The following is a 24,447-nucleotide window of genomic DNA, read 5'->3' as shown; positions in this document are numbered from 1 at the left end:
CTTCTTTGTGCTGTCCTTGCCTGCTTTTGCTGTCAGGGTGATGTTGGCCTCATAGAATGAATTAGGAAGTGTTCCATCTTCTTCAACTGTTTGGAATAGTTTGAGAAGCATAGGTATTAAATCTTGTTTGAATATTTGGTAGAATTCTCCAGAGAAGCCATCTGGTCCTGGACTTTTGTTTTTTGGGAGGTTTTTGATGACCATTTTGATCTCTTTACTTGTGATTGGTCTGTTCATTTTCTCTATTTCTTCTTGATTCAGTTTTGGGAGGTTGTATGAATCGAAGAATTTATCTATTTCTTTTAGGTTATTGAAATTGGTGGCATGTAAGTTGTTCAGTGTATTCTTTGCTTGTCCTTTGGATTTCTGTGGTATCTGTTGTAATTTCTCCTCTTTCATTTCTAATTTTATGTCTTTGACCCTTCTCTCTTTTTTTCTTAGTGAGTCTGGCTAAGGGTCTGTCAGTTTTGTTTCAATCTTCTCAAAGAACCAGCTCTTTGTTTCATTGATCCTTTCTACTGTTTTTTTTAGTCTCTATTTCATTTATTTCTGCTCTAATTTTTATTATTTCCCTCATTCTGCTGACTTTGGTCTTCATTTGTTCTTCATTTTCTGGTTCTATTAGGTGTAGTTTAAGGTTACTTATTTGGTATTTTTCTTGTTTGTTGAGGTGCGCTTGTATTGCTATGAATTTCCTTCTTAGAACTGCTTTTGCTGCATCCCATAAGAGTTGTTTTGTTGTCTTTTCATTTTCATTTGTCTTCAGGTATTTTTTGATTTCTCCTTTGATTTGTTCATTGATCCAATGGTTCTTCAGTCGTGTGTTCTTTAGTCTCCACATATTTGTGACTTCCCCATCTTTTTTCTTGTAGTTGATTTCTAGTGTCATAGCATTGTGGTCAGAAAAGAAGCTTGATATGATTTCCATCTTAAATTTATTCAGGCTTGCCTTGTTTCACAACATATGGTCTATCTTTGAGAATGTTCCATGTGCACTGAAGAAGAATGTGTATTCTGCTGTTTTGGGAGGGTATGCTTTATATATATCGATTAAGTTCATCTGATCATATGTTTCACTTAATTCCACTATTTACTTGTTGTCTTTCTCTGCATGATTTATCCATGGATGTAAGTGGGTTGTTCAGGTCCCCTGCTATTATTGTGTTGCTGTTAATTTCTCCCTTTAGATCTATTAATAGTTGCTATATATTCTTTTGTGCTGCTGTGTTAGGTGCATATATCTTTATAAGTGTTATGTCCTCTTGGTGGAAAGTCCCCTTTATCATTATATATCGCCCCTCTTTGTATCTCATAGACTTTTTTATCTTGAAGTCAGCTTTGTCTGGTATAAGTATGGCAACACATACTTTCTTTTATTTGCCATTTGCTTGGAGTATTGTCTCTCATCCCTTCATTCTGAGCCTGTTTGTTTTTAGAGCTGAGATGTGTTTCCTGGAGGCAGCATATTGTTGGGTCTTGTTTTCTAATCCACCCCACAACTCTGTGTCTGTTGATTGGAGAATTCAATCGATTTACATTTAGAGTGATTATTGATACATGAGGACTTAATCCCACCTAATCTATATTTCCATTGTTTCTCTTCCTTTGTGTTTCTGACTGCCATTTCATTTTGGGGGTTGTCTGTGGAGGTTTTCTCTTTTTTTATGATGTATGGCTCTGCTCTGATTTTTTGTTTGATGGTTACTGTGAGGTTTGTATGAAGATCTCATAGATGAGATAGTCCATCTTCTGATAGCCTCTTGTCTCCATTAGTCTAAGCAGGTTCCATCCCTTTCCTCTTCTCCTTCTGAGTTATTGTTGTCACAAGTTATTCATTTTTGTGTTGTGCGTTTGTGACTAAGCTGAAGTGTTTATAGTTACTTTTGATGCTTCCCTTCCCTTCTTCTTTTAAGTTATAATTAAGTATTTGCTACCCTATTGTGAAACAGAGCTGTAGCTTTCTGATTTTGTCTGTCTATTTATCTCTTTGCTCAAAGCTTTGTAGACATTTGCCTTCTTTTTGTTTCAGGTATGAGGGCGTTCTTGATCATTGCTCGTAGAGGAGATCTAGTGGCGATGAACTCCCTCAGACTTTGTTTATCCGGGAAAACTTTTATTTCTCCATTGTATCATAAGGATCGTTTCACTGGATAGAGTATTCTAGGCTGAAAGTTTCTGTCTTTCACTATTTTTAATATATCATTCCATTCTTTCCTTGCCTGTAAAGTTTCTGCCAAGAAATATACTGAAAGCCTGATAGGGGTTCCTTTGTAGGTTATTTTCTTCTGTCTCGCTTCCCTTAATATTTTTTCTTTGTCATTGGCTTTTGCCAATTTTACTATTATATGCCTTGGAGAAGGTCTTTTAGCATTGATGTAATTAGGCATTCTGTTGGCTTCATGTATTTATAACTCCGGTTCTTGCCCAGGTTTGGGAAGTTCTCAGCTATTATTTCTTTGAACAAGCTCTCTGCTCCTTTCTCCTTCTTTTCTCCCTCCAGAATACGTATAATTCTTATGTTGCTTTTATAATTGAGTCATATATTTCTCCAAGAATTCCTTCATTTTTAAAAAATCTGACTTCTCTCTCCTTGTCCACTGGAAGCATTTCTATATTTCTATCCTCTAAATCACTAATTCTTTCATCCATAATATCAGATCTATTTTTTAAGGATTCTAGATTCTTTTTTATCTCACTAATTATGTTCTTCATATCCAGAATTTCTGCTTGTTTTTTTTTAATAGTTTTAGTCTCTTTGATGAAGTATTCCTTTTCCTCATTAATTTTATTTCTGAGTTCATCGAACTGTCTGAACATTCCTGTAACTTGGTGAGTTTCTTTATGACAGTTATTTTGAATTCTCTGTCATTTAGATTGTAAATTTCTGTGACTTCAAGGTTGGTTTCTGGAGATTTGTCATTTCCTTCTGCTCTGAATTGTTACTGTAGTTTCTTATGGTGTTTGATGAACTAATCTTTTGCCTGAGTATTTGTGGTAGTATCAGGTCGCAGATTCCACCTGCTACTGCTGTGGGGGAAGCATGAGCTGTGTTTCTGATCCCCCCCATATGCTGGAAGTTGTGTGGGTACAGTGGGTGTTCCAGCCAGCTGGGAAAGCATTCACACTGGGCTCAGAGTTGCCGCCACACGGAGGCAAGTACCCAGTTGTGAGAGCGCAGCACTGCTATGGGTGTGTGTGCATCTGGGAAAGCATCTGCATGTGCGCGTGTATCTGCTGCTGCCTTTTCTTATGCTCATGGCAGCCTCTGTGCTTGGTGGGTGGGGCTTCTTCACGGGTCTGAGCATTGGCCGATCATTGGGACTCCAGTGGCACGGTGGGCTTTCCAGCCATCCAGGAAAGCATTCATGTGTGGGTCCAGGGCTGCCGCCAACCCCTCCCAGAGTTGCACCAAGGTGCATTCCCACTTTTGGGGATGCAGCAGTACTATTGGATCTCACGCCAACCTGGAAAGTGCTCGGGCTTGTGTACAGTGCTGCCAGGGAAGGGTTGGGGATAGGAATGAATTCATAGTACATGCAATGACAAGCATGAATCTCAGAAAAATTATGCTGAGTGAATGAAGCCGGTAAAAAATGAGTACATAGTATATGATCCCATTTATAAAAATTCTTGGAAAATACAGGAAAATCTATAGGGACATATACCGGATCACTGGTTGCCTGGGAATGAGAATGTGTTTGCAAACGGCAGGGAAGGAGGAATTAAAATGAGCATGAGGAAATTTGGGGAGGATGGGTGTTCCTTTTCTTTATTGTGGTGATGGTTCAATAAGTTATAATCAAAATGTATCAAATTGTTCACTTTAAATATATGCAGTTTACTGTATGTCGTTAATACCTCAATTAAGCTAGAACATGTAGGGGAAAGAGAGGGAGAGAGAGCCGAAAGAGGGAAAAGGGAAGGAAAAGAAGGACGGAGGGTGAAAATTAAGTGGACAAAAGGAAGAGAGAGACACAGGAGGCTTCGGGTCTCTGTGGCTTTGGCATCTCCTTCCCCTGGAGTCTCCCATACTGGGCAGCTGACTGGACCATTCTGATGCGCCCTCATCACCTCACAAGTCACTTGTCTGCCGGCAGAAGAAGGAGGGCAACTATGAGGTCCAGTGACGACGCCTGGGCTATTACCTGCCTCGTGGCGACCTACGGAAGCTGCGATGACTAGATCTGACTAGATCTGAGGTCCCATTTCCCAGATGGGGTCCGGAGCAGCTTGACTGGAACAGAACGAAACCACATTGGACGGACACAGGCTCCGAGCCTTTCTAGACTTGGGCCCTGACTGGCTCACAGGGGACTAAGCTGAAAGGTTTCAACTTCCTTAAGTCCTGAAAGTGACCGTAACTTCTGTCCTGTGGTGTCACACCAGTTCATCCCTCAGGGACACCAGAATTGGTGAAACCAGCACAGACATTGCCATCATGTAAAATCGAACCCCCACTTCAGTGCAAGTTTTCCCTATTAGGAAACTTTGGAACATCCCTCCCCTTGACTCTGTGCAGCCATCACACCCCTCTCGGTTCCTCCATATTCCTCCCCTACTGAAGCACTGGCAGTCTCACGTTCCCCTTTTCTGCTTCATTCTCTGAAGCTCAGATTCACCAGGACTTCCAGATCAATCTCCCTCGATGGCTCCTCTCCCCACTCATGGGTCCTCCATGACGGGAAACAGGCCAAGATGAGAGGAATGGGTGAGACATGACTCTGCAGTCACCTTGGGCCTTGGGAGCTGAAATGACTAGGTGTCTGGAGACCCTGAATCCCAGAGTAACACCAAGGCTCTGGGAAGAGAGTATCTGCTCTGGATGTAAAAGTGAATAAAACTCGGGGGGGGGGGGAGGAAATCTGAGGGAAAAGAGTCTTTTTTTATCTTTCTCTGTACAGAGTCCAACTAGCCTCACAGCATTGGCCCCGACAACAAGCAGCCCAGAGCATCCAGGCATGAGGCAGGCTGCGCTGTTCTGCCGTGGGTCTGTGGGAACAGATTACATTATCTGTGCACACTGTGTAGACGACCACAGCTGAACATACCCAAGGGCTGAGAATTAAATTCACAGTCATGCCACTCTCTCAGACTTTTTGTGTGTGAGCTTCACATTCTCAGTCTTAAGCAGTGATTCTCTGAGAATGCACACTCTGAAGATTATCATGATTAATAATATTAATATATTATTATTATACATTGCATACATTATACGTTATACACTGTACATTATAGTTATAAATTAATGTATAATAATAATTATACATTAAATATATTATTATGATATATTACATTATTATAATAATATCATTCTAATGATTAATAATAGTTACCGTTATTGACTATTTAATTTCTGCTAAGCAACATGACTGGCAAGCTCTGCGTGTATTATCTCAGTTACAGTCACCATTTTTAGGGTTTTATTCCCATTTTAAGCTAAAGATATGGAGGCTCAGAAATATTAAATAACTTGACAAAGAAGGAAAAAAATTACTCCAAAGCTAAATTAAACACCTATTCAAACTATGTGTCAAAGAAAGAAAGACGTTATCTGACCTACAAACAGACTCAAAGTTGACCTCCCACAGGCCTGCAGTGAAAGAACCGGTAAAGAATGTGCATCAGGAAGAAGAAATGTGAACCCAGGGAAACAAAACAGGAGTCACGAGGAAAGGAAAAAACAGTCTGTCTAATTTAGTATTAGTTTTAAAACAAGACATTAAAAACACATTCGAACCAAAATTCCAGATGATTACCCATGGAAGAATAGAGGAGAGAAGATTTACCTAAAAAATAACTCATTTTTAGGGAAGATATAAATACTAAGATACTCTATTATTGTTTAACACATTGCTCTCAGAAACTGATAAATCTGTGGGGTAAAAGTAAGTAATGATAAAGAGGATTTGAAGAGTGCAACATGCTCGATCAGGCAAATAGACAAATCCCAACACACTGGCTTATTGTGAGACTTGTGATGCTGAAAACAGTCGTTCTCCTGACAGCATGATACCGCAATGGGACATCAATTTTCATGAATCAAATTTCCAATGCATATAAATCTAAAAACAGGGAAAATCCAGTATTTCATTATATGGAACTGTGATTCAACATGCAACAAATACCAGAAAAATAGAGACCCAGAAGTAGGTGTCTTTTTTGAGAAGACAGATATAACAGCTCTTTAGTGAAATACTATGTTGGAATCTGTTGCAATATTACGCAAAAAGGACAGTCCATTTGGACTAGGTATGTTTTCTCTGTGACTGTGAGGGCAAAACTCTAAAGAATCCCCTGACTGTGATAACTCTCTGTTGATCTTAAAATACAAGTACATGACACTCAGGAAAGGAAAATGAGAGAACAAAGTGAGAAGGAAAGATCTCCTTTCTCTCTTCACTGAAACCCAATCTCTCACCTCCGAAGGATCACTGTCTGTATCTTCTCTGTCATGCAAAGGAATCAAAGAAAAGAAAACTATTGGTATATATTAAAGTTTCAAGAGCTTAAAGCAAGAAGACATCAGGACCCCTGCAGAGGCATTAATGTAGTGTGAGCTGCATGTCATCTGCGCCGTCTTCTCTTTTCTTCATCGTGTTTGTCCGGACGTCCTTCTTGGCCCCTCACTCTCCCTACCTCGCTAGCGAGTCTGTCTGCATTAGTGCTACCGCCAGTGTCTCTCTTGCCATCTTCACTTTCCCTTCCTGTTTCCTGATATCCTCCTCAGTCACCAGAAGTTGTTTGCAAAGGAGCTGTGGGATGTACAGACCAGCTCCTGGGATCATCTCTGCCGAATCTGAAGACTAGGCAGGGGTGGGCATGGGACTGGAGTTCAGACCACCTGTGAGCACACCTGGCAGGGATGCACCTGTGCAACTAGGTGCAAGTTTCGGCAGGGCTTTGGCAAGGTCCAAAGGACTTAACAGTTCTCCTGTACTCTGCAGGCCTGGAGACCTTGCAGTCTCTTCTGCCAGCAGAGTTGTTGGGGCTGCTCCAAGGTTTCCTCCCATTGATGGCATCTGATCTCATTGGCAGGATAGGATGTGATTCTAGTAACTGGCCTCTTGAATATGTAACTGGACATCCTCAAAGGGGTGGAGATGCTCAAACCAGGCTTTGGTTTGGATTGGTTTCCACAATCATGTCACTTCCTCTGTGATGATTTGACCATCATACTTCTTTTCCTCTTACCCTATAAAAATAAATTGTGAAAGTGGATCAGAGTTATAGTCTGGCAGGGAAACCTGCCTTCCCAGGACAATTATGTCAGATGCCTTGTGCTTCTACACTCCCTCTCTCCCTGTGGGGATTAATCTGACCTGTGTCCTGGGACATCATCAAAGAGATTTGGGTCCAGAACAGAAAGCTCGAGGTCAAAACTCAGGACTACGGCAGGTCATTTCTTCTCCCCTATGTTGTCAGACACTTATGAGTATGACTTTATTCTCTTCTTGTCCTTGTCACTCTCAACAACAAAATCCCTGGTGCCCCCTGTCAGGACACACGGTCCACAGTCTTTTTCTAAATCCCAAATCATACCAGTCTTCTGTACTATATGACTATTCATTTGATTAACCCATTGACCAGTTGGTGTTCATAGCTCCATTAGAGCTTAAATCAGTAGTGAAATTATCATCCACCCCACTCCTAGTGACGCTTATTTGACAACTGTGAACATTAAATCTCAGTACAGAGAACGTATGTCTGAAAAAACTCAACTTACAAATGGAGATTGTGCTGTAAGTGGGAAGTACACACTGGATTTATGAAACCCAGGAAAAAAATGTAAACTCTCTCATTATTAGTTTTGTATAGACTGCACCCACATTGATGATATCTTGGTTATAGTGGGTTAAAATATACCATTAAAATTAGTTTCACCTGTTCGCTTTCCTTTTTTAAAATGTGGCTACTAAAAAAAATATTTAAATTCTATAATAGAGTGTGCTTAATGTTGCTATTGGACAGTGCCGATGAAGCCATCAGTGAAAATAAAGTCCAGAGAAAGTGGTTCGGGAAATTTTTTCCCTAGAAATGGAGTCTACACTGGCCCGCACTGCAAGATGCAGCAAAAACTGTCATACACACACACACACACACACACACACACACACACTGATAGAATGAAACAAACCTCTTCCTAGAGTCCCACCACTTCTCACATGGCATGAGGTTGCACTCCTACTTAGTCCTTAGTGGACTAATCTCAAGAAAGAAGGCAGAAGTCAAGGTAATTTACCAGTTAGGAAGATCTAAAACCAGAGACTAAAGCTCAAGATATGTGGTGAATTTCCTGTCGTGGCTTCTGTTATTAATTCAATATGTTAGGGAGACTTTTCCAAGGAGGGTTGTTTTAAAACTCACTTTTTCTTTACTATGTAAAAATAGACAGGCTATGTAAAGAATAATTACTCTAGCCAATCAATGAAAAGGAGATGATAGAACACAAATACCCTTATTATAAGTCACTACTGGATTAGAGAGTCAGGGAACAGCTGACATTGTGTTAATTTCCCCTAAATTAGGCTGATTCTGATTTCATGACCGTCATATTGATTGTATTATGCTAGAACCTACGAAACTTCCCAGCCCGCCCTACTATTTAACCACCGAGGCCCACCACCCTGACCAGTCCTTGCTGACACATCCCCTGCCTCCATCCCTGCTGACAACACCTGGAGGATTTTCCCCAAATCCCACTCTGTCCCTGCGCTCTTCTACCTACCCCAGGGTCAGGGAAACATTTTCTCCAAGGCTCAGGCTCTGCGTGTGCCCAGCTCTGGGGATGGCACTTCTCCCTCGAGTGAAGACAAGGATCAGAGTGCAGACCCTGTGAGCTGCAGCAATTGGACAAAGACTGGACTTTGCTGACAGAAAAGAACCTTTAGTGGGCATGGTTACCAGGGTCCAAGAAGCCCCAGTGATTCCTCCAGGGAATGTGATGCAGGACAGAGCAGGAATGTCTGCGTGTGGTTCGGCTTGGGAATGCCTGTAGGGTGACATAGGTGACATTGGTAATGCATTTGCCAATGTTGTTCACTCATTTATTCATCGTATGTCATGGAGTGCTTTCTACATACATCCAGGCAACAGTCTCACCCTCTGGGGCTCACAGGCAGTGTCAGAAGAATTTCTAAATTTTATTTCTAATATATAGGTACAGCACTGGGAATACACTAGGTGTTCCAAGCATTTTTCAAACATTAACTCCTTTAATACTCTCCATAAACCTACAAAGTAGGTATGCTGATCATTATTGCCAACTGAGAGATGAAGAAACTGAGGCACCAATAAGGCAAATAACTCTGTCAATACAAATATCTAGTAAGGGATTGAGCTGGAATTTGGACGTGAAGAGTTAGCTCCATAGTCTGTGCTCCTAAGCATGACATTTACTCTCTAAAGACTTCACATCATGAAAAAATGTGATCAGTTATCCATTTTCTTGGTGCATTGAGTAGCCACACTATTTTATCTGTGTCTGAAAAGTAGAATACCTGCGTAGAAACTACTGCACATACACACTCAAATTACATCTACCAATGTCCCCAGTCCCTGAACATTAATACAGAGAACATTTCAGAATGTTTCTTGCCCAAGTTGGGAGGACTCTGAGGAAATCTCAGTGTTACTGTAAGAAGCTGAGGACAGGCTGGGAGTGGGTCTCAGGGGAAAGGTGTCCTCAGGAGTCACCATTGAATGACAACATTGATGGGAGTGTCTCAGCAGTGACTGAATTCAGGATCTGGTGGTGTTTTAACCTGGTGCTTATCTTCTGGCTGTGGGTTTATGGTGATGCAGCACAGGGAGAGGGGATGGTTCACTGTGTTCTTGGGGAAACCAGACCCATGAAAGAGAGGGAATGTTGGTTTACTTAAACAATGGACTCGTGGTGGGAAAAATTCGGCCTGGAAGAGACAGTCATGTTCCTGGTATAACCAGAAGGAGTTGCCTCTGCTTCAGCCAAAGCAGACAGCCCTTCCTCATGTACTCATTTTATCTCAATGGGAGGAAGGAGGAGGAAAAAAATTCAATGGGGTGTGGCTGCCTCTCAAATTTTAACAAGTTTATAACAATTCACTTTGGGCAACTGAGAAAGAATCTGCTCTCCATCCCTCTCTACTCTGCTCTGTGCACTGGTAGGTTGTCCTGTATGGATTGTATTATCAGCCCACTCTTGTGCTCTTTCTTCCAAATGAGTTTGAAAATGGTAGCTGTGGAAGGAGAGAAGAGGGCTAGAGAAGAGAGAGATGAAGAAACTCCCCCTTCCCTGCAGAGACTGCACATTTGGGCAGTGGTTCAATTCTTCTGTCACAGGCTAAGCCCCTTTCCAGGTTCCTGTAACTGCTCCATCCCCTTGGATCAAAGGGTATCTCCTTTAATCCAAGGAATGATAAGCGATCCCTCATATTGCTACTCCCAGGGTGTCCCACCATCCTCTGTTGGTTTCTCTTAGCCCTGCTGTGATGTTGTGATTTATAATAAAAAATATATATTTGGTCTTCATCCTGTTTCTGGCACAAAGATCCTAAGACCCTTGGAATTTCCTGAGCAATAGGAGCCATGGGAGCATCTTTTGTTGTATTTGGTCTCTCCTCCTCAGTTCCTGAGCCATAAAGGTGAAATGGGTGACCTGTTATTCATAACAAGCCCCATTCCAGCATAAGTGGGTTTATGCTAATGAGGTGACTTTTGGAGAGCACCTAAGGGGGGCTGGTTGCCAGTGGAGCCAGCCAAGAGATTAGAGATTTGGAATTTTCAGTCCCACCCCCTGATATCCAGGGAGGGGAGAGGGGATGGAGATTGAGTTCAATCACCAATGGCAAATAATTTAATCAATCCAATCAATCAATGCTTATGCAATGAAGCCTCTAGAAAAATACAAAAAGGTGGGTTCGGAGAGCTTCCAGGTTGATGAAGACCTGGAAATTTGGGAAGTGGCACACCTGGAGAGGGCATGGAAGCTCCAAGCCCCGTCTCCGTACCTTGCCCTATGCATCTCTTCCATCTGGCTGTTCCTGAGTTACATCCTTTCATAACAAACCAGTAATCTAGTAAGTAAAATGTTTCTCTGAGTTCCATGAGCCACCCTAGCAAATTAATGGGACTTGAGGAGGGGGTCATGGGAACCTCCAATCTATAGCCGGTCAGTCAGAAGCACAAGTGACAATCTAGGCTTTCGACTGGCTTCTGAAGTAGGAGGGGAGGCAGTCTTGTGGGACTGAGCCATTAACCTATGGGATCTGACGCTATCTCTGGGTAGATAGTGTCACAATTGAGATGCATTGTAGAACACACAGATGGTGTCAGAGAATTGCTTGAATGTGTGGGGAAACCCCCCCACCTCATGCTGTGGCATTGGATTCAGAACCTATTCTACCTGCGCACACTTATATAAATTGTATCTTCTTTAAACCCTCTTCATTTAATCCGTTTGGCTGGGCAGGCGCTTCTCGACAAGTTGCCAGCTAACGTACACCCTGGCACTATAGGGGCTCTACTCATTCTAACCAGAAGCCAAATCTTTCTTATTCACTGTCACAGAAGAGGAAGCCACATTTCAAGAAAAGAAGGAAACATCACCCTTTGCCAATATATGAGTTTGAAGCACAAAACACAAAAGCCACTTCCTCCTTTGCCTATCGTTTGAACACAATTGTTTCTCAGCAAACTTCCCACGCCTTGAAGCAGTGATATTTGGTTAGGAGGATTGGCTGGAAATAAGGTGAAGGTGTTCTGCCCTGCAAAGAACAGGACACAAGTATCAAGTAGAGCCCAGTATTTCTGCCCCATCAGAACGGCAGCCTAGACTTGATGCCAACGTGGTCCTGGTTAGTGGCTCATACAAACGTTCTTTCTCACCCGGCTCACTGGAAATCAACTGAATCTTGCCCTTAGAATATACTGTCACTTTTGTTTCAAAGAAACCTCTCATGCCAAGTGTGCTTGGTACCTGAGATGCTTTAAAACATGGCCCCACAGGGTGATGGTTGCACAACATTTTGTGTGTTCTAAAAGCCACTGGATATTAATTTAAAATGGCTAAAATGGTGAATTTTATGTTATGTGACTTTTATTAAAAAATAACAAATAAATTACTGGTCCCATACGGGTTTAAACAGGGAACCTAGTTGATCAGTTTGGGTTTTGGCAAAATCATATCCGTTACCCAGGGATTTTGATGAACATTATTTTTCATAAAATCCAGACAACATTGGCTTTTTTTTTTTTTTTATCTCTGTGGCGATCATGCAAAATGCTGGTGGGGAGGGCACAACATGATGTAATTCATACAAAAAGTATGGATGTTAATTCTGCAAATGTCCTAACTGAAGCTTTCTAAGTTTTCTTTTTATTCTATGTGGAAATAAAATCACAGGATAGGCTGAAGATGTTTAGGAACTGCATGTAATGCTATTAAGACAGTATCAGAATGGACAAGGATAAGAAATTGTAATTGATAAGATTTGGTGCACCACATCTTGGAGCTGTGGTCTTCATTCAAGGGACAGACAGCTCATGGTGACTCACAGGGAAGGAGCTAAGAGAATAAATACTCTGACCTCTCTCTCCTCCATTTTTCTGATATCCTATTGGTGTTTCCCACTGGCCAAAACCAACTGAAAGGCAGAGGTCAAGAAAGTCCATTGTCATACTCCAAAGATGTTAGCATTCCAGGCAGACAACTGGATGGATTTGGAGGGGTCAATGGAAGACATCCAGCTCACTTTAATATCTATTTACTTGTTTATTGAGTCTCCCCCCACCATTAGAATGTAAGTTCCATGAAAGGAAAGACAATGTATGTCTTGTTTAGTATCATAGCCCCAGTTTCTAGACAATAGATACTTCATAAATATTCAGAGGATGAATAAATGACATCGTGACAATTCCTTAACATCTCCAAGCCTCCTGGGTTTTCTCAGCTGTCTGTCACAGGGTGTTTGGGCTGGACCAGAGGTAGAATTTAGATGCTTCTGGAAGTGATTGAGATACACCCTTATAACGCCTCCAAAACACCTACCTGCATGAGTCGATATGCATGGAGGTTTTGAGAAGATTCCACTGGAAGGAAAAGAGAGAGAAGACAGAAGGGTGGAGAATGTCCATGTGTCCAGCAGACCTAAGTGGTTATTTGGTGGCCCCTCAAGTGAAGGGATAGAATGAGAGATGGTGCCATGGTGTTTATGAGTCAAAAGTGATTCCATGCCCAAGGGCAGCTGCTTTCAAGCTCGGGAGACAATGGCAGCCCCAAGCTGGGGAGAGAACCTGCTTCTTCCGGCACAGGTCAGGATGACTCTCGGCACTCTGTGGGCTTGACCTGGCCACAAGCAAATATCACTGTGCTGAGCTGAGCAGAAACTTGGGGAAGGCATATGAGGGACTTTGACAAGGAGGTCAGAGTAGAGGAAGATGGGGAGCAGAGACCAGATGCTACTTCAGCAAAACCCACAAACTCCCAAAGAGGGATTTTTATGAGAAATAGGGAAGAGGAAGGAAGACAGTCTGAGATCCCATGGTCAAAAGCTAGCCAGGCAAATTGAGCCAGCCGATATCTGTAACACTGGCAGACGCAGCTTGAGAGTTTCAAATTGCACATACAGTGGATACTTTTATTAAAGCTGGGAATTACCCATGAAGTAGGGTCACAGAAGTGGGACATGACAAAGATTAAATATCGATAATAAAGCGATATAATGTTCAGGGAGTAATGGCAAGTACTATTGGGTGTTGTACATTATAGGATTTCAAATAGAAAGTATGCCCCCTCCCAAGATAAGAATTAGAAATGTCTCTTTCTGACACTTTTCATATTTTTTAAAGATGGAAGTACTTTATTAGAGGTATATTTGGAAATATAAAAACCATTGCATTCTAGACTCAATAAAGCCAAATGGTAACAGTAAATAATCTTTAAGATCTTTAGTAAGAGGAAGGTTTTACTGGAAGGCCTAAGAAGTTTGCAGCATCACTTGAAACAAGTTGTTTTAATGCAGTTCGAAATCTCATTACAATGAGCTTCAAGCAAGTATCTGAATTATTGATACAACTGACTTTTTCATATTTGGTGGTCACGAGGATGGGGCGAAATAGTCAATATTGTTGGTGGCTCTCCCTAGTCCCCTTTTTGGGCCAGCTGTCCCCTTCTCCAGAAAATTGGCCTCAGCCAAAGGGAAGCTGTTATACATCTTCCCACCACCATGGGGGCAGCACGCAGCCAATAATTAACTGACACAGGGACAAAACAGGCTGGTCCCTGTGCCTCAAAATGGGACCAACGCTGAGGTACAATTCATGCTCCAGAGCTCACAGTGAGGTCAGGCTGCAAGTAGGTTCCAGCTGAGACCACAGCCTTGCTCCGCTCCTTCTTCTTCCCATACTTTCTCTCTTCTCAGAGCACTCCCTCAAAGATCATGGGCACCAAAATCCCTGTCTCAGGCTCTGCTTTTAGGGAAGCTGACCTAAGTTGCTTATTGTCGTTTTAGAAATAGCAGTGTTCATAATGGAATTAGCACAGACATATTGTTATTGTAAACTTAAACAAAAGGGTCTTGGGCCGGCCCTGTGGCTTAGTGGTTAAGTGCTCGTGCTCCGCTGCTGGCGGCCCGGGTTCGGACCCCGGGCGTGCACCGCTTCTCCGGCCATGCTGAGGCCACGCCCCACATACAGCAACTAGAAGGATGTGCAGCTATGACATACAACTATCTACTGGGGCTGTGGGGGAAAAATAAATAAATAGATAAAATTAAGGCATATTAAAAAAAGGGTCTTTGGGTGACTCTGCAAGAGCATGACATTATCTGTAAAATCGGGTGTCCTTCAGGAGGCAGAATAGAGAACAGTGTCCTGTTGCTGTGTGGTAGATTGACACACTCTTTCCTTGATGCATTCATTAAACAAACATTATTGATCCAATCCGTGAACCTAATCTTCTGTTGGGTCATAAGCGTGCAGAGATAAATGACAAGGAACTCATAGGATAGAGGGGCACAAAAACACATGAGCATCTGATTATAATCCAACATGCTGAGTATCACAAATAAAAGATTGATAACTTTAGGCACAACAGAACAGAAATGTTAAGGCAGGGAGGCAACCAGATGACTTAGAACTGAGGATGGAAAGATTTTCTATGAGTAGAGCTTAAGTAAACTTCAAATTACTATATTTCTAATGATTTACTTTTGGACAGTTTGTGAAAGTTTGATAGATTTGTGCAGTTACTAATGTTTTTCTTCAACCAGACATTAAGGAAGACATATAAGCTTCCTCTCACTGATAACCTACCACTAATTTTAAAAGCATTTAACTAGAAGAGTGCTCAAAATTTAGCTCAAAGATGTTTATTACAGTATAGTTTATAGTACTAAAAAGTTGGAAATGATGCAAACACAGGCTAAATACATTATGACGCATGTATACCGTGCAGCTCTCGAGAAAAAAAATGAAGTTCTAAGAGGTTCAATGAGTTGAAAAGATGTTCACAATATGACAAGTGGGAAAAATAAAGGTTTTAAAATAACATGGGCATACTTGTTCTATGTCACCCTGAGGATAACTTTCTGTGTAGCCATGAGACATCTGGCACTATGTTATGGTTTTCTCTTTCCATGTAGACAGGTGTGACTAATACAGCATTATTAATACTCAAGTGTTTTTAAGCAAGGGGTGCCAAGGATGTTGTCCCACTTCCTGAAAAACCAGTATGAATCTGCCCCCCAAAAATCATGACCAGGGCCCGCCCCAGTGGCCTAGTGGTTAAGTTCCGCATGCTCTGTTTCGGTGGCCTTGGTTCGGTTCCTGGGTACAGACCTACACCACTCGTCTGTCAGTGGTCATGCTGTGGTGGCAGCTCACATACTAAACAAGGAAGATTGGCAGCAGTTGCTAGCTCAGGGAGAATCTTCCTCAGTAAAACAAAAGATCACGATCAGGGCCAGCACTGGGGTGAGGGGAGGGAAGCACTCGTCTCAGGCACAAAATTTAAGTGTGCATCAAAAAAACTAAGTAATCAAGATAAATACCATGTAAATGCAATTTTTAAAAATATCAAAATCAATGCAAGAAAAATCCATGATAAGCAAAATATCCAAATCCAAGATCTGACAGTGCTATGCTGGGGTCATAATGGAACCTGATACAAAAGGAAAAATGTGAGCCCCTACATATACTTTTTCAATGTACTTTTAATGGTTAATTTTTTTCTAGAAATTGATTTTGAAAAATTATTGATGAATTTTCTTCCATTAAAATCAAGAAAGTCAAATTTTAATAAATTCTGGTTTGGGGAAAATAAAATATTTAAATTTAAAATAATATTTTATGTTCTAATATCCTTGCTTTTCAATTTTTTAATTTTTTTCAATGATGTTTAATGGTTTAGGAAGGAAAAGTACATTTTAGGTGGTCAATAAATATTTCTTGAATGAATGGATTCTGTCTTTTTTTGGACACCATAAATTATTTGGATTATAAGAGGACAGAGTTATTTCACTTTATATTTATGGGATTTGAGAACCATGCAGTTTTTATTCTAAGTGTCTTTTCTGTCTCTAGGGGAGGCATATGAGGCCATGGGGGTAAAGGAACGTACCAAGCATAGCTTGATGTTTATAGTAAGAAAGATCCTTATTGTGGAGGTTACAGCTTTCACTTACCTTAGAAACATAGAGTTCCTTAACACGATTGCATTTTAAACCAACATGTAACACTGTAATAGAGATAGACAATGCCTTGTGCAAGTCTTCTGTCAGAAAGAACTTTATTCAAGCATTATAGATTTATAGACCTTGATAGCTAAGAGGAAATATAGATGCAAATCCTCCTCTTTGTATATTCCAAATTGTTGCAATCAAATGCAAAATGTTGACAATCCATTGGCTGCTGTATCAGTTAGCAATTGCCACAAATAACACTTCATAACAAACCACTCCTGAAACTCAGTGCCCTAAAATAATGATACCTGATTGTTGCTCCTGAGTTGATGGGTTGGGTGGGCAGGTCTGCTGATCTTGACTTGGCTCACTGATGCGACTGCAGTCAGCTACAAGTTGGTTAGGTGGCTGATTAAGGACAGCCTCAGCTGGTGTAACGGGATGACTTAACTCTCCTCCATATGTTTCTCACATCCCTCCAGCAGGTTAGACTGGGCACGTTCTTATGGCGGAGGCAGGGGTGCAAGAGCGAGCAAGACAAATCATGCAAAGGGCAAGAAGGGATGCACACCCAATTTTGAAACCTCTGAGTCATGCTTGCTAACATTCCGTTGGCCAAATAAACTCTCAAGGCCAAGCCAGAGTCAGAGAAGGAAGGGTTACAAAGTTACAGGGAAGGGGTGTGGAGGCATGGAAACCATTCTTGAAGGCATTGATGCAATTAACCTGCCACAATTGGCAATGAGTAAAAATCATGCCTTCTCTTGCTTCAATATCCCTTAGAATTGTCACCTCTATATTGAACCCTCTGGACAAGCCAGGCATTGAAGACCAACCTATCATAAATGAACTCTTGTTTGTAAACAGGTGTCAGCCCCCCTCCCAAATTGTGGCTGCCACAAATAACAAAGACTGAGCCTCCATCAATCAAGTTTAATGTTGTGATCAAATTGTTCAACACAGGATCATTACCGAGCGAACTGAATCCTAAATGATAAGTTGACTCAAAGTAAATAGTCTTTTCTCTGTATTCCCAAACTAAGAATTCCTAGGGTCAAAGAAAGAGAAGGAGAAGGACTAGTGGCCTGGAAGAGGAGCTCTCTGGTCAAGAGTTCAAAGCCCAGCTCAGCCCGCTACAGCTGTGTAATGATGGGAAAGTTACTTAACCTCTCTGAGCCTCAGTTTCCTCATCTTCAAAATGGAGAGTAACCATTCATTCACGCTTTCATTCAAAACATTTATGAAGAATCCACTGACTATACTTCCCTGCACTTATGGAGCTCAGAATCTAATTGGAGACACTCAAGAAGAAAAGAAATTATAATACAGAGCTAGAAAGCATGAAGCCTTAGAGGACACGCAGAGGTGACATCCAATCCCACTTGAAGAGATCTAAAGAGTGCTTCCTGGTGGAAGTGACGACTAAGCTGAGACTCAAAGAGAGGGTAGAAATTAGTCCAATCTTGAGGAAAGGTGTTCTAGGAAGAGAGAATGGCAGATGCAAAGTCCTAAAGCCAAGAATATGTTTTCCTTTCTAGTTTTAAAAACAAGCTCTGCTATCAGCATGGAAAACAGAAGAATATTCTAGAGCATTCACTCATGCACAACAAAAACCCCCCGGGGATCTCATTAAACCACAGGTTCTGGTTCAGCAGAACTGGAGTGGGGCCTGAGATCCTGTTTATCCAACAAAGGGATGCTGATGCTTCTGGTCCACGGACCACACTTTGAGGAGGCAGGCTGGAGAGTGGCCATGGAAGGGAGGACATGTACATTTTAAATTTTCCTTCTTCTCTCCTTGGCACTCAACACTTTATGGGGGACGAAGAGCAAGGCAGGATGGTGATAACTTTGCGAGCAGTGCGAATCCTAGCCAAGTCACAAAACAGTTCCAGGAAGGAAGGGAGATGTTGGTTCCCTGAAAGGTTGCAGGAAACCAAAATATTTCCCAAGGCTTTGTCATCAAGTCCTTCAACTCTCTGTGAAACGCTGGAATTCTGCTCCATTGACACTCCTGCTTACCAACATAACTCTTTTAAGTGTTTGTGCCAAAGTAGCGTACATGTCAGTGAGCTTTGTTTATCCCCTGGGGCTCTCGTTACAGTTTTACTGGCCATTTCTTTAAAGCCAGGAGGAGTCTTTGTTAAAGGGTAAGCCAGTCGGTCAGAAGACAAGCCATTTCCTGAAGCCGTTTCCATACTCTGTGACAGGTGCTGGAGAGGCAGGCTTGCAGCCACACGCCAAAGAACTTAGGAGAAAAGAAAATGGTAGCCAGATGTTCTTGGTCATGCCATTGCACTAGGATCTGTTATTTCCTCAAAACTCTGGAAAGTCAAAGGGCTGCAGAACATAGAAGATAAAATCTTAATCTGGAACAGAAAGTCTTGTTTCTCACCAGCGCATGGAACGTGGGAAGAGCGCCCCACCCATCAGTGCTCTGAATCACCCAGAGAGTCCTGGGGCTGGTGAGATCTGCAATTCCACATTAAGCCATGAAGAGAAGATTTCAGCGTCAGCTCCTGCCGGCACCTGCTGTCCTCAAATGTTGCTTCATAGCGTATTTGAAAGCAAGAAAGAGCTTTAACCCTGTGAGGGAGAAATCAGAACTGGAATCAGTACCAAGATTAGTACAAACATGATCCCAGGGGTCATATCTATAGGGGCATGGGTCTTATAAATACAGAGAGAGAGAAATATGGCAACACAGACTAGAAGGATAAACCTTAAAATGTTAACAGTGATTATCTCTAGCATGGCAGGCACTGCAGGCAAACTCCAAAGCCATTCTTAACCTCTTCACCACTGATAGCTCTCGCTCTAGAAGCTAGAAAGCCAAATACTTGTTTTGTCAAATTCTTTTGTAACTAGGAGTGGTCATGTGACACAGTTCTGACCAAATAGGTGAGAGGGAAATCTGCTGAGGGGTTTCTGGGAAAAGCTTCTGTTTCCTGTTAAAGGGAGAGGCATGAAAGGAGAGGCTGCTGTTTCTGCCCCATCCCTCTTCCTTCTGCCTTGAACATGGTCGTGATGTCTGAAGCTATGGCACCCACCTTGCAACCATAAAAAACATTTTGATGAAAAGCCAACATGCTGCTAGCAGATTGGAAAACCGGGAAGAGCCTAAATCCTTTACAATACCACTGAGCAATAGAACCAATACCAGCAACACCTAACTCTGGGCTTCTATTCTTGCAAAAAAAATAATTCCCTATTTAATTAAGCCACTGGATCTTAGTTAATTGAGTTTGGAATATGTCAGTGAAAAAATAAGACATTCTAGTGTGAGATGGAAGACCATAAATAAATAAGGAAGTTATAGCATGTTAGGAAGTGGTAAGCGCTATGAAAAGAAAATCAGGATTAGGGGCAGGAGAAGCATGAATGTCAGGGTAGGAGAAAAGGAGGCAGTACGAAATCGAGTTGCCAGAGGAAATACTATTGATAACAAATGATTGGAACAAAGATTTGAAGGAGGTGAGGGAGTTGGCCATGTGGGTATCAGGACAAGAACATTCAAGGCAGAGTGAGCATCCAGGTCAAGATTCCTAAAGAGGAAGTGAGCTTGGCGTGTCTGAAGATTCCTGAGCAGGCCAGCATGGGTGGAGCAGAGGGAAGTGAGATTAACAGAAGATGAGGTCAAGGAGGAAAAGAGGGTCAGATCGTACAGGGCCTTGTGGGCCATCAGGTGACTTTGGCTTTTACTGAGTAAGGTGGGAGCCATAGAGGTTTGTAGGCAGAGAAGGCATGTGACCCGACTCAGGAGTTCACAGGCGCCCTCTGGCTGCTGCAAGGAGAACAGACCAAAGGTGGGGCAGGGAAAAGGCAAGAGGGGAAGCAGAAAGACCCTTTATGAGGCTATTTCCATAATCCTGGCTACAGACAATAGGACTTGGAACAGAATAGAAGCAACAAAGGAACAGACAGGCGATCAGATTCTGGATACATTCTGAGGAAGTGTCAACAGGATTTGCTGACAGATCGGAGATGAAGGGTAAGAAGAAAGGCAGAGTCAAGGATAACTCCACGGCCTTGTGCTGAGCAATAGAAGGATAGGGGACCCTCCATGGAAATGAGAGGCGGGGGGATCAGAAGCTCAGTTTGGAACACGTTACATTTGTGACATCTATTAGACATCTCAGTGGGGGCACTAGGTAGGTGGTTGGTTATATGAGTCTAGAATTCAGGAAGGGGGCTGGACTGCACATTGTTTAGTATTTTGGGGTCATTGCTAATAAATGGTGTTTATGGCTGTGAGACTGGATGAGATCTATGGTGTAGAGAAAAATGAGTACTTCCATGGAAAACGATGTATTGTCAGAGCACACATCTCCAGGTTACCCAGTTCTGATCTATGTGGGAGATATTTTACAATTCAGTAAATTTTAAATAAATGACAGAGATGCAGAATAATTCCATGGAAAAAACAGTTTTGTGTCCATTTGCACGTTCATTTCAATATTCCTGAAATTATATATATGTATTATAATTCATAGGTATTATAATGCATATATATGTAATACATCTATAACATATAGGTATATGAAATTTTATATGTATTTTATAATATTAATAATTATATGTATAATTATACAATATATAAACATTATATTATATATACCTTGGGTTAACACAGCTAGGAAGTGACAGAGATGGACTTGAAACTCGGCTGGTCTTGCTCTGGATCCAGGTCTCTCAAGTCCTAAGCCCCATACTCCTCTAACTAGCAGTTAGGGCCTCCCTGGCAGAGAATTCACCTCAGATCTTGCATGAGAGGTAAGGAAACTCACCACAGCACTAATGAGGATGTCTTTCCTCTCTCCCAAATCTGCCTGCTCACCAAGGCTCACTTTGTTCTTCATTTCTTCCCTGATCTGTCACCAGATCTCACTGAAACACCTCTGAATTCCTACAGCGCAACCTCTTGCACCATTTGTATGGTTCAGTGGAAAGAGACTTCTGGAGCCAGACTGTCCTGGAATAGAATCCCACCTTCCAATTACTAGAAGGCTACTGAGCCTCAGTCTCTTATCCTGTGCAATGGGTCTAAAAACACTTAAAATAAAGGGTCCAGAACAAGATAAGTGCTCAGTAAATGGGATCTGTGATTTTTACTGTGCCTGCACCTGTTTAGGGTCATTCCTCATCTGACATATGAGGGTCATGGCTTCCCAACAAGACCATGAATTCTCCAAGGGCAGAGGTATGGCACACACCCCTTCTGTGTCCCCATGACTCCTCCCACAACACACAAGGCCATGAGAGGCACACCATGCATGTTTAGTCAATATTTTCCCATTGGATTTGGGGAGCAAGAAACAGAGCATCAGTACTGACCGTGAGCTCCCCAGAAGCCATGATGATGGCCAGGTTCGCCATTCGATTACAGCTGCAGACAGTATGCGTCTCGGAAGCTTCAAGGATCATGCAGCCAGATGGCGTCCACCTGCCACCCTTTGCATCCATTCTCCAGGAAACGCAGTTGGGGCTCTCAGACTTCTGCTTTGGCTGAAAAAATCAAAGTCCCTGGTCACCTGAGAATCCTTCTTGAATGGATGCAGTGTGGCCAACCTGAAGTCATCTGGGGCAAGAAGATGCAGGTATGCTCTATAGGGGATGGAGGAAAACGCTGCCATTTCATTGTGCAGTCATGAGAAGAAATGTCTTGGATGTCAGATCTGTCTCTCCCACTGACTTGGTCATAGCTAATGTAACTAAAGTCTCTGTAAATATTCCTGCATCAGTGTTACTTAACCTAACCTAAATCTTGCCTGCTGATGAATGGAAGAACGCCACATAGAAATAGGAAAGTTTACTCCTCTAGAGGTGGGTTTTGAGGATTGGCTTAAGTTGCTAGAAATTGTGGAAGCTTGCCACCTTAATGGGTCCCCATTAAAAATGAGAGTTAAGCTATTCCACTGCCAGGTATTTATCCAAAGTACGTGAAAACATGAATGTGTAAAGATACTTGCACCCCTATGTTCATTGCAGCATTATTAACAATAGCCAAGACTTGGAAACAACCTAAGTGCCCATCAATGGACAAATGGATAAAGGAGATGTGGTATATATACACAATGGAATACTACTCAGCCATAAAAAAGATGAAATCTTTCCATTTGCAACAACATGGATGGTCCTTGAGGGTATTATGCTAAAAGAAATGTCAGAGAGAGAAAGTCAAATACCGTATGATCTCCCTCATAAATAGAAGATAAAGACAACAACAACAACAATAAACAAACACATAGATACAGAGATTAGACTAGTGGTTACCAGAGTGGAAAGGGGGAGGGAGGAGGGCAGAAGGGGTGACAGGGTACCTGTGTGTGGTGATGGACAGTAATTAGTCTTTGGGTAGTGAACATGACATAGTCTACACAGAAATCAAAATATAATGATGTACACCTGAAATTTATATAATATTATAAACCAACGTTACCTCAATAAACAAAAATAAGAGTTAAGCCCACTAGGGGATGGGGAGTTCTCAACGGGTAGATGGGGGCTCAGTGGAGACCTCTTCACAAACCTTGATGTTCTCCAGAGTGTAGATGATTGGGTCGGAGAAGCCATCTTTCTTCTTCCCGGTCATGATGCCCCCAGCGATGCGAGAATTCATCTTCAGCTTCCTCTTGGAGTTGCCCAAGAAGGTCCGAGGGTCTTGGAAGAAGCTCTCATCCAAAACAGACTCCATACCCGCAAAGGAGACAAATGCCACCCCAGTGGTCCCTGCGATTTGCCACAAATGCAAAAAAAAAAAAAAAAAGGGAATCATTTGCTCAGTATTTATTAGTATATGCACTGTAATATCCCATGCATTCCTGCACCTTCACTGGCCTGCTCTGAGGATTAAAACATGGGTGGGCTTCTGGTTGGTGACCCTCATAGAACCATAGAAAAAAATCCTGAGGTGCTATCACCTGGAGAAATCTTGGCTATACTTAAAAACAAATTTGAATTTGTGTTTTTAAAGGACGATTCAACTCAGCAGTGGAAAATAAGTTCCCCTCCCACATTTGTGGTCATTCTTGTTTAATCTCTTTGGTGGGCTTCCCCTTTCAACGTTGGGGGTCTCCCAGGATGTGTCCTAGGTCTGTGCCCTCCAGAGAGCATGTAGATCGGGGTGGTGGACAATGTACAGGCTTATCTGGCCATTGCCTGTGTTTTGTAAATAAAAGTTCTGTTGCAACGCAGCCACACCCGTTCATTTACATATTGCCTGTGAATGCTTTTGCCCCACAGCAGTAGAGTCACATGGTTGCAACACAAATTGTATTGCCCTCAATGCCTAAAATATTTACTAACCTGCCCTCTACAGGAAAAGTTTGCCAACCCTTGATACAGATTAGCGCCGTCTGCTAGAAACATAGTATGAGCCACATATGCAATTTTAAATTTTCTAGTAGCCACATTTCAGAAAAGTAGAAAACGGGTAAAATTCATTTTAATAATATATTAACTCAATACATGCAAAATATTATCATTTCAACACATGATCAGTAGCAAAAATTATTATTATATTTTTGTGTGTGAGGAAGATCAGCCCTGTGCTAACATCTGCCAATCCTCCTCTTATTTTTGCTGAGGAAGTCTGGCCCTGGGCTAATATCCGTGCCCATCTTCCTCCACTTTATGTGGGACGCCGCCGCAGCGTGGCTTCCCAAGCGGTGCGTCAGTGCGCGCCTGGGATCCGAACCGGCGAACCCTGGGCCGCCGCAGCGGAGCACGTGCACTTAACCATTTGCGCCATCGGGCCGGCCCCTAGAAAAATTATTAATGAGATGTTTTACAT

At 42.1% G+C, this 24,447-nt stretch overlaps 1 pseudogene; it reads right to left on the bottom strand.

Moving 5' to 3' along the window:
* LOC131402237 (adhesion G protein-coupled receptor E1-like) overlaps positions 1–24,447 on the bottom strand; it is a 637,417-nt pseudogene that overhangs the window by 577,937 nt on the left and 35,033 nt on the right.

This window comes from Diceros bicornis, assembly GCF_020826845.1.
Source record: "Diceros bicornis minor isolate mBicDic1 chromosome 35 unlocalized genomic scaffold, mDicBic1.mat.cur SUPER_35_unloc_1, whole genome shotgun sequence".
Taxonomy (NCBI): domain Eukaryota; kingdom Metazoa; phylum Chordata; class Mammalia; order Perissodactyla; family Rhinocerotidae; genus Diceros; species Diceros bicornis.
The sequence above is the reverse complement of the archived record's forward strand: the minus strand, read 5'-3'. Positions and strand labels throughout refer to the sequence as shown.